Below are 11,510 nucleotides of genomic sequence, written 5' to 3' on the forward strand. Positions count from 1 at the left end.
ACAGGAGATCAAAATGGAGTCAGCCCTATATGCCTGACAGAATTGGAGGGACTATGTGACAATCTTGTAGGCATACCCGCTTAAGAAGACAAAAACTCAAACCATATAATAAAAGAATGTGCTTTTCTTCTGGAAAGTGACCTAAATACATTGCATGGTCTTTTCATGGAGAATCATGTGTTATTTGAAATACTAAATGGATTCATATACTACACAAATACTATTGTAACGCCTCCAGGATCCCAATCCATTTGTTTATTTTCCATTTACGTATTTCAGAAGAGTGTAGTGCTCTTGCCAGGAGGTGAATGAAACTGCAGAATTATTGCCCCTCAGAGGATTCTGCAGAATATTCTCTTAGCCTGTGTGACAAAGGACTGATTCCAAATGCTTAATTTAGCATATTTTGAATGGAATTAGATGTTACCCGCTGTGTGCCTTTCTATTATTTTCAAATGATAAAATTTTCTGTTTCACCAGTCATGTTTAGTGCTTGAACATGCTAATCTTTCTGTGATATTAAAGGTTAGTGATGTCAACATAAAAAACACATTTTTGTAAGCAGGTGTTTTTTTTTTACTTCGTCTTTCCTAAAATAAGCATGCCACAGGTGAAGGGTCTTTCTCCCTACTTGTGAATTTGGAAGATCTGAGGGAGGTGTGGTTGATTGAAAAGAGATATTGTTTAGCTGTAAACATCTGTTCCTGTCCATCAGTAGCAACAAGGCAAAACATAGTGCTATGATAAAATCTATGCTTCATTTTTCTGACAGCCTTTCAGTATCTGTAAATTCAACAGCGGATTTTACCATCACAAAGGAACCTTTATAAAGTGTACCTGCAGGAGATCAGTCATAGATAATAGGACAGCTTTTCAGAGGCCCCTACATTACCCTACCAGATGGAACTTGACAGACTAACACATTGACCCTGCGGGACCCACAACAACAGCAGGAAAATGTGACTTTTCTTGAGAGTGAAGGCTGAAACTGGAGGTGGATGTGTTGAGCTGTGTGTTGCAAAAACTTATTTTAGCAACAACTTGGTGGGGGGGGGGGGGGAGAGCGGAGGAAGTGAAGCACGTTATGCAAACAGTACGGCAGAGCCAATATTAACCAGTGGACCCAAACTCTGTTTACAAGGTGGAGCTACCCTATTGAACAGCAAAGCAGGCATTGAATGTCAATTATCACTCAAATGATAGAGATTATGAAAAAATCAGTTGATTAAAAGTGGAAACATTTCTGCTTAACAGCTGTGAAACTTTACATCAACTGTACACTGAGTTTCATTCAGAAGAAACATTTTTTATGCAGTACAACAGACTGCAAAAACAAAACTGTGATGTTCACATCCAGTCCAGGCTGAAAAGGATGTTGAGGGAAATTTGTCATACATGTTGCAATTATCTTAGCATAGTATTTTCTCAACTTGTTTTTTAAGCCTTCATTTATTACTTTTTATTTATATTTATCTGATATAGCTGTAGATCTGATATCTAGTGCATAAGAAGGAATACTTTATTACTGCTTGAAATTACAGCTGTTGCATACCGCCTTCTCAAGAGGTGATCTCTGCCTGACATACAAGGCCATGTCCAACCCAGAATTGATGGACATGCTCCACCTAAAGAAAACCTTATCCCCGCGAGGCATCTAAACCTCACCACAACAATAAATAGGACATGCTGGAGGGATAGATTCCTGTTCCAGAGACTTCCCATGCTTTGAAACAAGATCCCAATCTACATTAGGCTTAGTTCCTCGCTAACACTCTTCAAAAGAAACCTTGATGAGTGGATGGGAAACAGAAAGTTTACCCCGGGGATCACTTCAGTGGCTGTGCTGGACAGAGGCACAGGGAACTAATCTAAAGGGGTAGCCAAAATATTCTGACTAGGCTTATAAATGCCTTCGGGCAGATAGCCTAACACCTACCTATGAACCTATGAACTGTGAAAATGTATTATTTTTTATTATTATTATGTATTTTTCCCCACAATTAGACATCTTTGGCATATACTGTCAGGAAGTTTGCTGTATTTGAAGGGCACAGAGGTCATGTATGGGTACAAGTAATTTTCATCTGTGAATGCAAGTAATTTATACTTGTCGCTTGTTCATTGGTCTCTTGACTAAATGCCATTTCACTTATGGCAAAATCAGAGCACATGGATAAATGCACAAAGATGTGGAGGGCATCCACATTACACACAAAAAAGAAGCCACGACCTAGAACTCAGCAAGAGTCATGCAATCTAACAGCAGAAAGATGCATAGAAGTTTTTTTGGGGGTGTGGAGGAAAGTACTATTCTCAGAAAAATGTGGTTTTCTGACAGATCATTTAGGGCCACATTCATTATATAATGACAGCATTTAAGTTTCAGACTTCATATCTGACAGAAAATGTCTGTTAATGCAAAACCTGCTATTTTAGCAATTGTCTAAGTCTATAAGAGGGGTATTTAAAATCTGTCCCTGATCTTGGGACTTTGTCACCCATTATTGAAGAGGATTTAAGAAAAACAAGTTGGCCATAATTTCTTTCACTTTCTTTCACTTTCTGGTGATAATGGAGAACTCTGGGCCATGCGTAACTTGTGGTCCAGAACACAGATGTCATTATTGTCATGCTAATGGTGAAAATTCATATACCATAGCTAGTTTGTAACTAACTGGGATATATTTCATAAAACTTGGATATTCAGAATGGGAAAACTAAACAAACAAACAAACAAACAAATGTCCTAATCCTAAGGAAGCAGAAATGCAGTTATGCCTACAGTTTAAGAGACAAAAACTGCTGTGACCATACTTCAAGACTCACCAGCAGTTGTAGTTCCTGTTGCAGAAGCAAGCAATATTCTCAAATTGCATTCTTATTAATAGCCGCATTGATCCCTGTGTTGACCCTTAGATGCTTCTGAGGATCCTTTTAGACTCAGACAGCCAGCTCTGTGATTTCGCTTTCAGTTTAAAGTGTGCATTCACTGTTAGTCAAATCTTAATCAGTGATACAACCATTATACGTTCCTCACTGATGACAAATTCAGATATCGGGTGGAAATTACATTTGTAGGTGCTTGTGCTCACTTCCTCAGCATAAATAGTTAGGATAATTTCCACATTGGCAGCAGAATGTTGAGGGGTGAGTAGATCATATAAAAAGCCCATGGCTGGCATCATTTTGAATCTTTCTTTTTTGACTGATAAGGAGAAATCTTTTGTGGGACTGCATTTCCGATTTATGTTCTATACTTTGTGTTTGCATTGGCACAATGTTAAGGTTGTGAGCTGTAATTCCTATGGTACAGAGTTTGATTAGCCCTTGCCTGCCAACGATGTGACCTTGAGCAAATCACTTAACTAGATATTGCTTTCAAGTAGCACGTGAAAAGGGACTGTGTGTTCAGCCTGACAACCTGGTTAACAAATAGGACTATTATTATCATTGGGTGTTACTTGTTTCCATTTTTCTGTGGTTATTATTATTATGATGATGATGACGATGATGGTGATGATGATGCACTTTTTCTGTAGTATTAGTGAGACGATGGCGTGAATTAAAATAAGGAGCAGTCCACTTTCATATGACTAACTTCTCTGCACTTGTTCACTGCACTACACCTTCTGTATTCTCATTCAGAAGGTTCGGAATATTATGTTGGCAGCCGTCAGCTTAAATTGCTAATGTAACATTCTAAGTAACACACAAAGGCGGTGCGGTGTTTTCCATTATCACCCACTTTCCATCCCAAGCATTAGGAAGGCACATGGGTAAACCCACACAGAGGCAGGCTGTGTTTGGTGGACTAACGGGAGTAGGATTTGTGTAAAGTAACTGATCACTGTTACAGTGATGAACTGAGTAGCATTATCATCTCACAGCACATAGCTCTGGTTGAGCTCTGGGTTCTGGTTTCTTATGTGTGGAGTCTGTGTGCTGTCTCTCTCTCTCTCTCTTTGGGTTTACCCATGTGCCTTGCTTTCCTCCAGCTCCTCAGAGACATGATGTAGGTGAACTGGTGTCCTTCCAGTTTACCTGTAGATAAGTAAATGACATATGCACGGGTTTGTGTGTATGCATGTATGTATATCAGTGTGTGTGAGTGTGTGTGTGTGTGTGTGTGTGTGTGTGTGTGTGTGTGTGTGTGTGTGTGCGTGCGTGTGTGCGTGTGTGTGTGTGAGTGTGTGCGTGTGTGCACGTGCTCTCTTGCTTCTTTTTTCCCCACATATTTGTTATCTTATATATTCACCCAGTCCAATATATCCAAACAAGTCTTACAAGATCATGAACATTGAGCAAACAAGCATACAGTGCTAGGCTGTCTCCAATACAAAAGCTTGGCTTTATCGTAACATAATTGTATTGTCTTATTTTGTTAACACATTACTTGCCATCGGTATATCCTAGTTCAGTAGTGCCCCCTGTACTAAAGCAACTACTGATATAGGGTTGATGCCAGTCCCTTTTCTTTATCCCTCACCCATCCTTACATTCCTACTACTGTGTATTATTTTCAAGTGCACCCCCTTGTGTCATTCTCTTCTCAAAGAATCCAATGTTTCCACATATCTAGGTGTGTTCTAAATATCCTACCTTTTAACCAGCTTTCTTCTGCTTTCCCTAGGTCATTTACCATAATTACAACTTCTTGAATATCTGATGAGGCTTTAGTTTTTCCATTTTCTAGTAATTGCTTTTTTGCTGTTTGTGTTATTATGAATAATATTTTGGCCTGTCCTGCTGTCGCATCCAGGTCTGGTGGCATTTCTAAGACAAATATCTCTGTAGTTTGATTAAACTCATGAGTAACTGTAATTGTGATTTACATTGCCACAAGAAGTCACATTTCCAGAATATATGTTGCCAGTCCCCCCTCGTAAAGTAATTGCATCACCAATATATATCTTGTCAATACAGAAATCCTTTCCCTATATCAAGTCTCTTTTTATTTCTTTTTCCTTGTTCACTTTATAGTTAGTTATTACTCTTTTATGTATGTGTGACAGGTTACTATATATTTCACTGAGTAATTTTTTAGTGGTTTCCCCTGCAGCTTGTCTGTTGCCTAAACACAGTTCTATTAACCTTATATTCCCGGGTAAATATTCTGTTTCTTGGCCATATCTATCAATTCCTCAAGCTCCAATATTAGCAAGCCCTTTAAGTTGTATATGTTTTTAGCTGTGTCCCATTTCATACACTCTTTATCTTGTCTGATTTGGTGCCAAAATCTAATCAGAGTTGCCCTGTTTCTCCAATTTTTACTGACCCAACAATATGCAAATCCTGCTATAGCTGCTTCCTAAGTAAAATAAAGACCCTCCATGGCTTTACTGTATACTGTCTTAAGGTGAATCTTACAGTCTGCAAAATGTCTTTGAAGATACTTAGATTGTAAATAGATTGGACTATCTTGTCCCATAAACTTACCACTGTCCCCAGTCCTTACAATTCTATTATGGCAAACACAGCATCTTATCACGCTTCATAATTCTGCTGTATCATAAGTACAAGCATCCTTATTTGTCCTGTCACAAAATATGCAGGGGGGATAAGAATTATTTAGCTAAAATCAATCTGTGCCATGAATCTCTTGCCCTTTTGCCCATCCATAACAAAGCAATCATCACATTCTTTATTCTGGTTATTCAACCCTTCTCTACTGACCATGGAAACACTTGGAAAAAATATAGCCATAATGGTACCATAAACATGTTTATGGCTTGAAGTTTTTTGATCAGATTCTAAGTTCAATAACCCTCATTGTCTTATGTTTTTTTTTTTCATTCTCTCCAGATACATATTGTATGTCCAAAGAATCCCTTCCTTGAGCCTGGGCGCAATCCATATACACAAATATTTAAATTTATTGTCCTTCTGTAGATCAGGATATTTTACAAGCAACTCAGGACTGGGAATGTCATTTATCATTATTGCCCTAGTTTTCCCTATATTGATTCCATAACCTGAATATTTACCACTCTTTTCTAAGTATATTAAACAAATGGTCCAGGTCATCATGTGGTGCCCAAGAATAATAAAACATCATCCACATTGATAGCTATTTTGTGTTCTGTTAGCCTTGTTCTATGGCTTCTTAAATTCAACTGCTGTATCTTCCCAGCCAGTGGCTCAAGATAGAGGGCAAATAACAGTGGGGATAGTGAGCATCCGTGTCCCATACCCCTTGTGATATCAAATGAATATGATAACCCAACAAGAATTTTAATTCTTCTATGGTGTTATTGTATAATTTTGAAATTACCTTCACAAATTGACTACCCAGGCCAAATGCCAACAGTGTTTCCCTTAAAAATATCCATTCCACCCAGTCAAATGCCTTTTTGCATTCAAACTAATAAGTGCCACCTTGTTCTGGACAAGGTGTACATGCTGTATTATTAAAGAGGCTCTCATAACATTATCTAAAGTTTGTCTCCCTTTAATAAAGCCTCTTTGGTTTAGCTTTAACAGGAAAGTGATAATATTTTCTAACTGTTTGCTAACAAGGGTATAACATTTTAGTAACATGGTTTAAGATAAAAATGGCCTGTATGAGGAAGCTAAATATTTTGCCTTCCCTTCTTTATATGCCATCACCATCATGGCCTGCTTCCATGAGTTGGGGGTTCATTTGCAGTTAATATCTAATTGAAAAGAGTAGCCAAAACTCCACAAAATGCAGGTCTTCCTCTTTTCCATAACTTTATTGGAAGACCACCTGGTGTTTTCCCCTAATTTAACTTTGAAAAACCAGAAACCATGAACCAGAATAGTTCTGAATAGTATTCTGAAGAAGTCTGTGATAAATGAAGATGAAAGCACTAAATAAAATCAACTATTTCAATTACAGCTGCTGTGCTGGAGTTGCTTCACTCATTCATTTCTAATTTAACTTTGCTTATCATCCCTATTGCAGTGCATGGTCTTATTAGATCCTTTTCCTGCTTAGGCAAGTTCAGATCTCTCAGATACATTTTATCTTGGTAATTTCCCCATTTCCCTTCCCTTATGTTTGGTATTATTGCTTAAAGAATATTATACAATGGCTGGCCATTAACATTGCAAAATGAGCACACTGATTGGTCAGCCCAACCAGCGTGCCCGTTGTAAATCCCAGCATATACCAATGGGAAAAAGGTCTGGTTGTCCGGACTTTTTTCCATTAATATATGCAATAAAAATTTCACTTTCTTTACTTTATAAAAAAAAAACTTGCAAAACCAAATACTTGAAACCAACGAGAGAGACGAGACAGAAAAAAAATAAAAGAATAATCGGGTACATTATGAAAAACTAGAGAAACGTACCTGATTATCGTTTTATTGTCTATGCTTTGCCCTCGTGATTAAACCACATCAACTGTGGATAAATCTTCAATATAAACAGAACACTGAAGTAAACCAATAAGGTAGTCCAATGCAACTCCCAGGTAGTAGCCAGCCAGAAACTCCAGCACAAGTCCAGTAGGCAAAACTTTTTTAATCAAGTAATAAAAAACAATGGTGCAAACAGGAGTACATAAACAAGAACTAATACCACTTAGCGCTTTCACCTAGAAACAAACCAGGCATCATCATAGGTTCATAGGTTCATAGGTTCATACTAGGCTATCTGCCCTAGGGCATTTATAAGCCTAGCCAGAATGTGTTTGGCTTTCGCCACCCATTTTAAATTTATTTTGCTATGCCCTTTTTCAAGGTTAGTATACTGTGCCTCTGTCTAACAGTGACACAGAAGTGATACCCGGGGTAAACCTACGATCTCCCATCCACTCATCAAGATTCCTCTTGAAGAGAGTCAATGAGGGACTCTGCCTAACCTGGACTGGGATTTTATTCCAGAGTGAAGGGAGCCTCTGGGTTATGAATCTGTCCCTCCAGCATGTCCTATTTATGTCAGTGCTGAGGTTCAAGTCTCTCGAGCGCGTAGCTCGATGGGATTTGGATTTTCTGAGGTGCAGCATGTCCATTAATTCCGGTTTGGACATGGCTTTATACGTCAGGCACAGATCGCCTCTGAACAGGTGGTATGCCACTGAGTAGAGCTGGTGTTTCTTTAACCGGGCAGCATATGGCATCTGTTTGAGCCCTTTGATCCTCTTGGTGAGGTACTTTTGGGGTCTTTCCAGTTGCTGCAGGTGTTTGGTAAGGGACATCCCAGAGTGGTAAAAGGTTATTAATGAACCGACTGTTATAAATAAATTTCAATATATCTAATAAAAATTTCACTTTCTTTACTTTTAAGAAAAATAAAAACTTGCAAAACCAAATACTTGAAACCAACGAGAGAGACGGGACAGAAAAAAAAAATAAAAGAATAATCAGGTAAATTATGAAAAACTAGAGAAACGTACCTGATTATCGTTTTATTGTCTATGCTAAATGACTAAATGTCTATGCTTTGCCCTTGTGATTAAACCACACCAACCGTGGATAAATCTTCAATATACCACACCGAAGTTGTCGGTTATTGCTATAATCTAAACGCATCTAGAATGTCATTTGGCTTTACTATTACCTCACCCCCTACATTTGCCTGTAATTTTATAACTTCTTGTTTTGTTTTCTGTTGTCTTAAGGAGATAGCTGATGTGTTGATATTTTGGGGGAATCCTTAAAGTGTTTTTCTCTCATTCTAGAGCAGCAATAAGTCCCATTTTTTCTAATAAAGCTGAACTTTCCTTTCTTTTCTGCTCCAGGTCCTCCCTGTCTAATAAATGTCCTTAAACTTTGTAGATCAGAGTGCTTGTGCCATGTACTGTATCTTTAAGAAGCATGTCAAAGACATAATGTGCGTGTATAAATGTTAGGCACGTGGCATTCCCAGTGCCATTTTGAGAGTATAGCCACAGAGTAAGCATGTATGATTCCAGCAGTTAGTTTGTATATAAGTTACTTAAGTTAAAGTCAGTTAACTTCTATCGTGATGTGTTTGTATAAAATAAAGCTGCTTAAACAGAACTCATGAAGACTCTTCTGTTGTGTCAAAGTAGGAGGGCAAACTGGGATCACAGAGAATGATATTCAGGGCCATGAGGTGCAGGGATGGCAGTGAAGGTAAACTAAGAGAAACGAGCATGAAAAAGAGCCAGTAAATAATGAAAGGTAACGAGAATCCATACAAACTATTTATTTTATAAAAGGGATAAAATGGAGCATTACAAGGATACAAACTGCATTATTAAACAAGTGGGAAGCACACAAATGTTATTAACTAAGGGAAATGTTTAAAATAAGATACCTGACAAAACGATCATCAGAAAAGCAAAGTGAGTATGTTTAAAGTAAAACGAGCACAAGAAAAGTACAAGGGGCAAGAAAAGGGGTTAAATGAGCAAAACAGATATAATAAGGGCAAAAAGGGCACATTAAGCATTAATAGAGCAAGGTGACTGCATGTTTTTTGGCAAAGTACTGTGTTTTGGCATAACTATGATTTTGTATTGTATCAAGGGCATAATTAAAGTTGTTTGAAGTGTTTCAAAGTGTGTAAAAGTGCTTACAGTGTGTGCTTATTACTGTGCATGTGTTCCAAAGAGTTTATTTGTGTGCAAAGTGCAACTATTTCGTGAAGTACAGTCAAAGTATAGCCATTTTGAAAAAGATTCTTGTGCTGGGTATGTCTGTTTGCAAAGTGCAGTCATTACAGAGTGTTTCTTGCACTGTAAAGAGTTGCCTAGCAAGGTACCACCATTTTGGGGAAATTTCAATGTGCTGTGTACAGTTTATTCGTAAAGTGCAATTACTTCAAAATGTTTTGACTCTGAGCTTCTCTTGCCCAGTTCATTCGCAGTGTGAAGTTATTTGCTATGTTTCTTGTACAGATAAGAGGTGATTTCTTGTAATACAGTAATTTCAAAGGTGTTACAGTGCCCGAAAGAGTTATTTCACAGAGTATGCCCAATAGCATAGTTTCAAAAAGCCCAAGAGCATAATTTTAAAAGCACAAAAGTATAAAGGGCAAAGTTACAAATACTGGCATAAATTGTGGCATATGTGTATGTGTTTGTGCTTATTTGAAAAACCCTTCACTGGTATTTGATCAGAATATTGCAGAGAACTGGAGAATATTTGAGCAAGTCTATGATATTTTTATACAAGCAGCTTATTCAGATAAAGATGCATGCACAAAGGCATTCATTTTGTTAAACCTAACTGGGTCAGAGACCATAAAAAGAGAGCGTCCATTTGTGTATGCACCAGCAGTATATGAGGGAGAAGGTGAACATCAGCATATTGTTGTACAGGCTGAATCAAGGGAAGACCCTGAGTGTTTGAAGCGCAAGTTCAGAGAAATGTGTAATCCTCAGACAAATATTACATTAGAGAGGCATTTGTTTTACACGAGAGGTCAGAAACCAGGGGAAAACTTTTTCAGCTTATATAACTGACCTGAGAAACAAAGCTAAAATGTGTCAGTTTGGTGACCTAAAAGATGAGTTAATAAAGGACAGGTTCATGTGTGGTATTACTAGTGCTACTGTGAGAAAGATCTTGCTTTGTGACAGTGATTTAACGTTGAGTAAAGCTATAGAGATTTGCCAGCTTTATGAGGTGACAGAAAAAGTATGCTTGCAAGTGACAAGAGCATGGTTTCAGCAAACTCCAGAGCAAACACAGATAGTATGCAACACGTGGCAAACAGAAGTAGGCCTAAGCACAAGGCAGCCATAGCCCCTGCTGGCTCACCAGGGAAATCATGTAGCTTTCCAGCAAGTTCTAAGACTACTTCAGTTGAAAGAGCATGTTCAGTGTAGTACAAGTGCGAATCAGCAAAACCCAAGTCTAACTTTATTGTCAACTGTCACAATTGTGGCGCAAATCATGAGTCTAAAAGAGAGAAATGCTTGGCATTCGGTCAGCAATGTCACAATGACACAAGTGTAAAAAATGGAACCATTTTCAAAATTTTTGCAAATCAAGTAAACCTCACACAATTGTAAAGAAAGATCACACAAGAAGGCAAGCTGATCAAGTACAGACGCAACAGTCAGCTTTCTATGTAGATGGTGTATCAGTAGTGGTGAAAGAGTCGATGCAGTGAATTTATTGGCAAAGAGCAAAGTTTTTTGTACTGTCTGGCTCAATGGTAAACCCACAGAGCTTAATATAATGTTATATCAGCAGATACATTTGCTAAAGTGAGAGCTAATGAACAACTCAAATGTGGCCAGTGTGTGAAACTTGTTGCTTATGGAGGTGAAGAGATTCAAACCAAAGGCTCAGTGATGCTGTTATGTTATTTGGCCAAGAACTGTTACAACTTGTTATTCTATGTAGTCTGAAGGCCAGTACAGTTTTTACTGGGTCTCAACGATTGCTTGAGAATGAACCTGCTTTTCTTTTGCCAAAAAAGGTTCATCACATAAGTGCATCTCCTAGTGCCAGTTTTTCTGAAGCCATTTTCTCAGAGTATGCTGATGTTTTCAAAGACAAGTTGGGCAAACTTCCAGTTGTGTATTCCATGAAGTTAGACCCACAGGCAGGAAAGAATTGATCTCT

This window comes from Protopterus annectens, chromosome 11.part0 (genome assembly GCF_019279795.1).
Source record: "Protopterus annectens isolate FY-2018-M chromosome 11.part0, PAN1.0, whole genome shotgun sequence".
Lineage (NCBI taxonomy): Eukaryota > Metazoa > Chordata > Ceratodontiformes > Protopteridae > Protopterus > Protopterus annectens.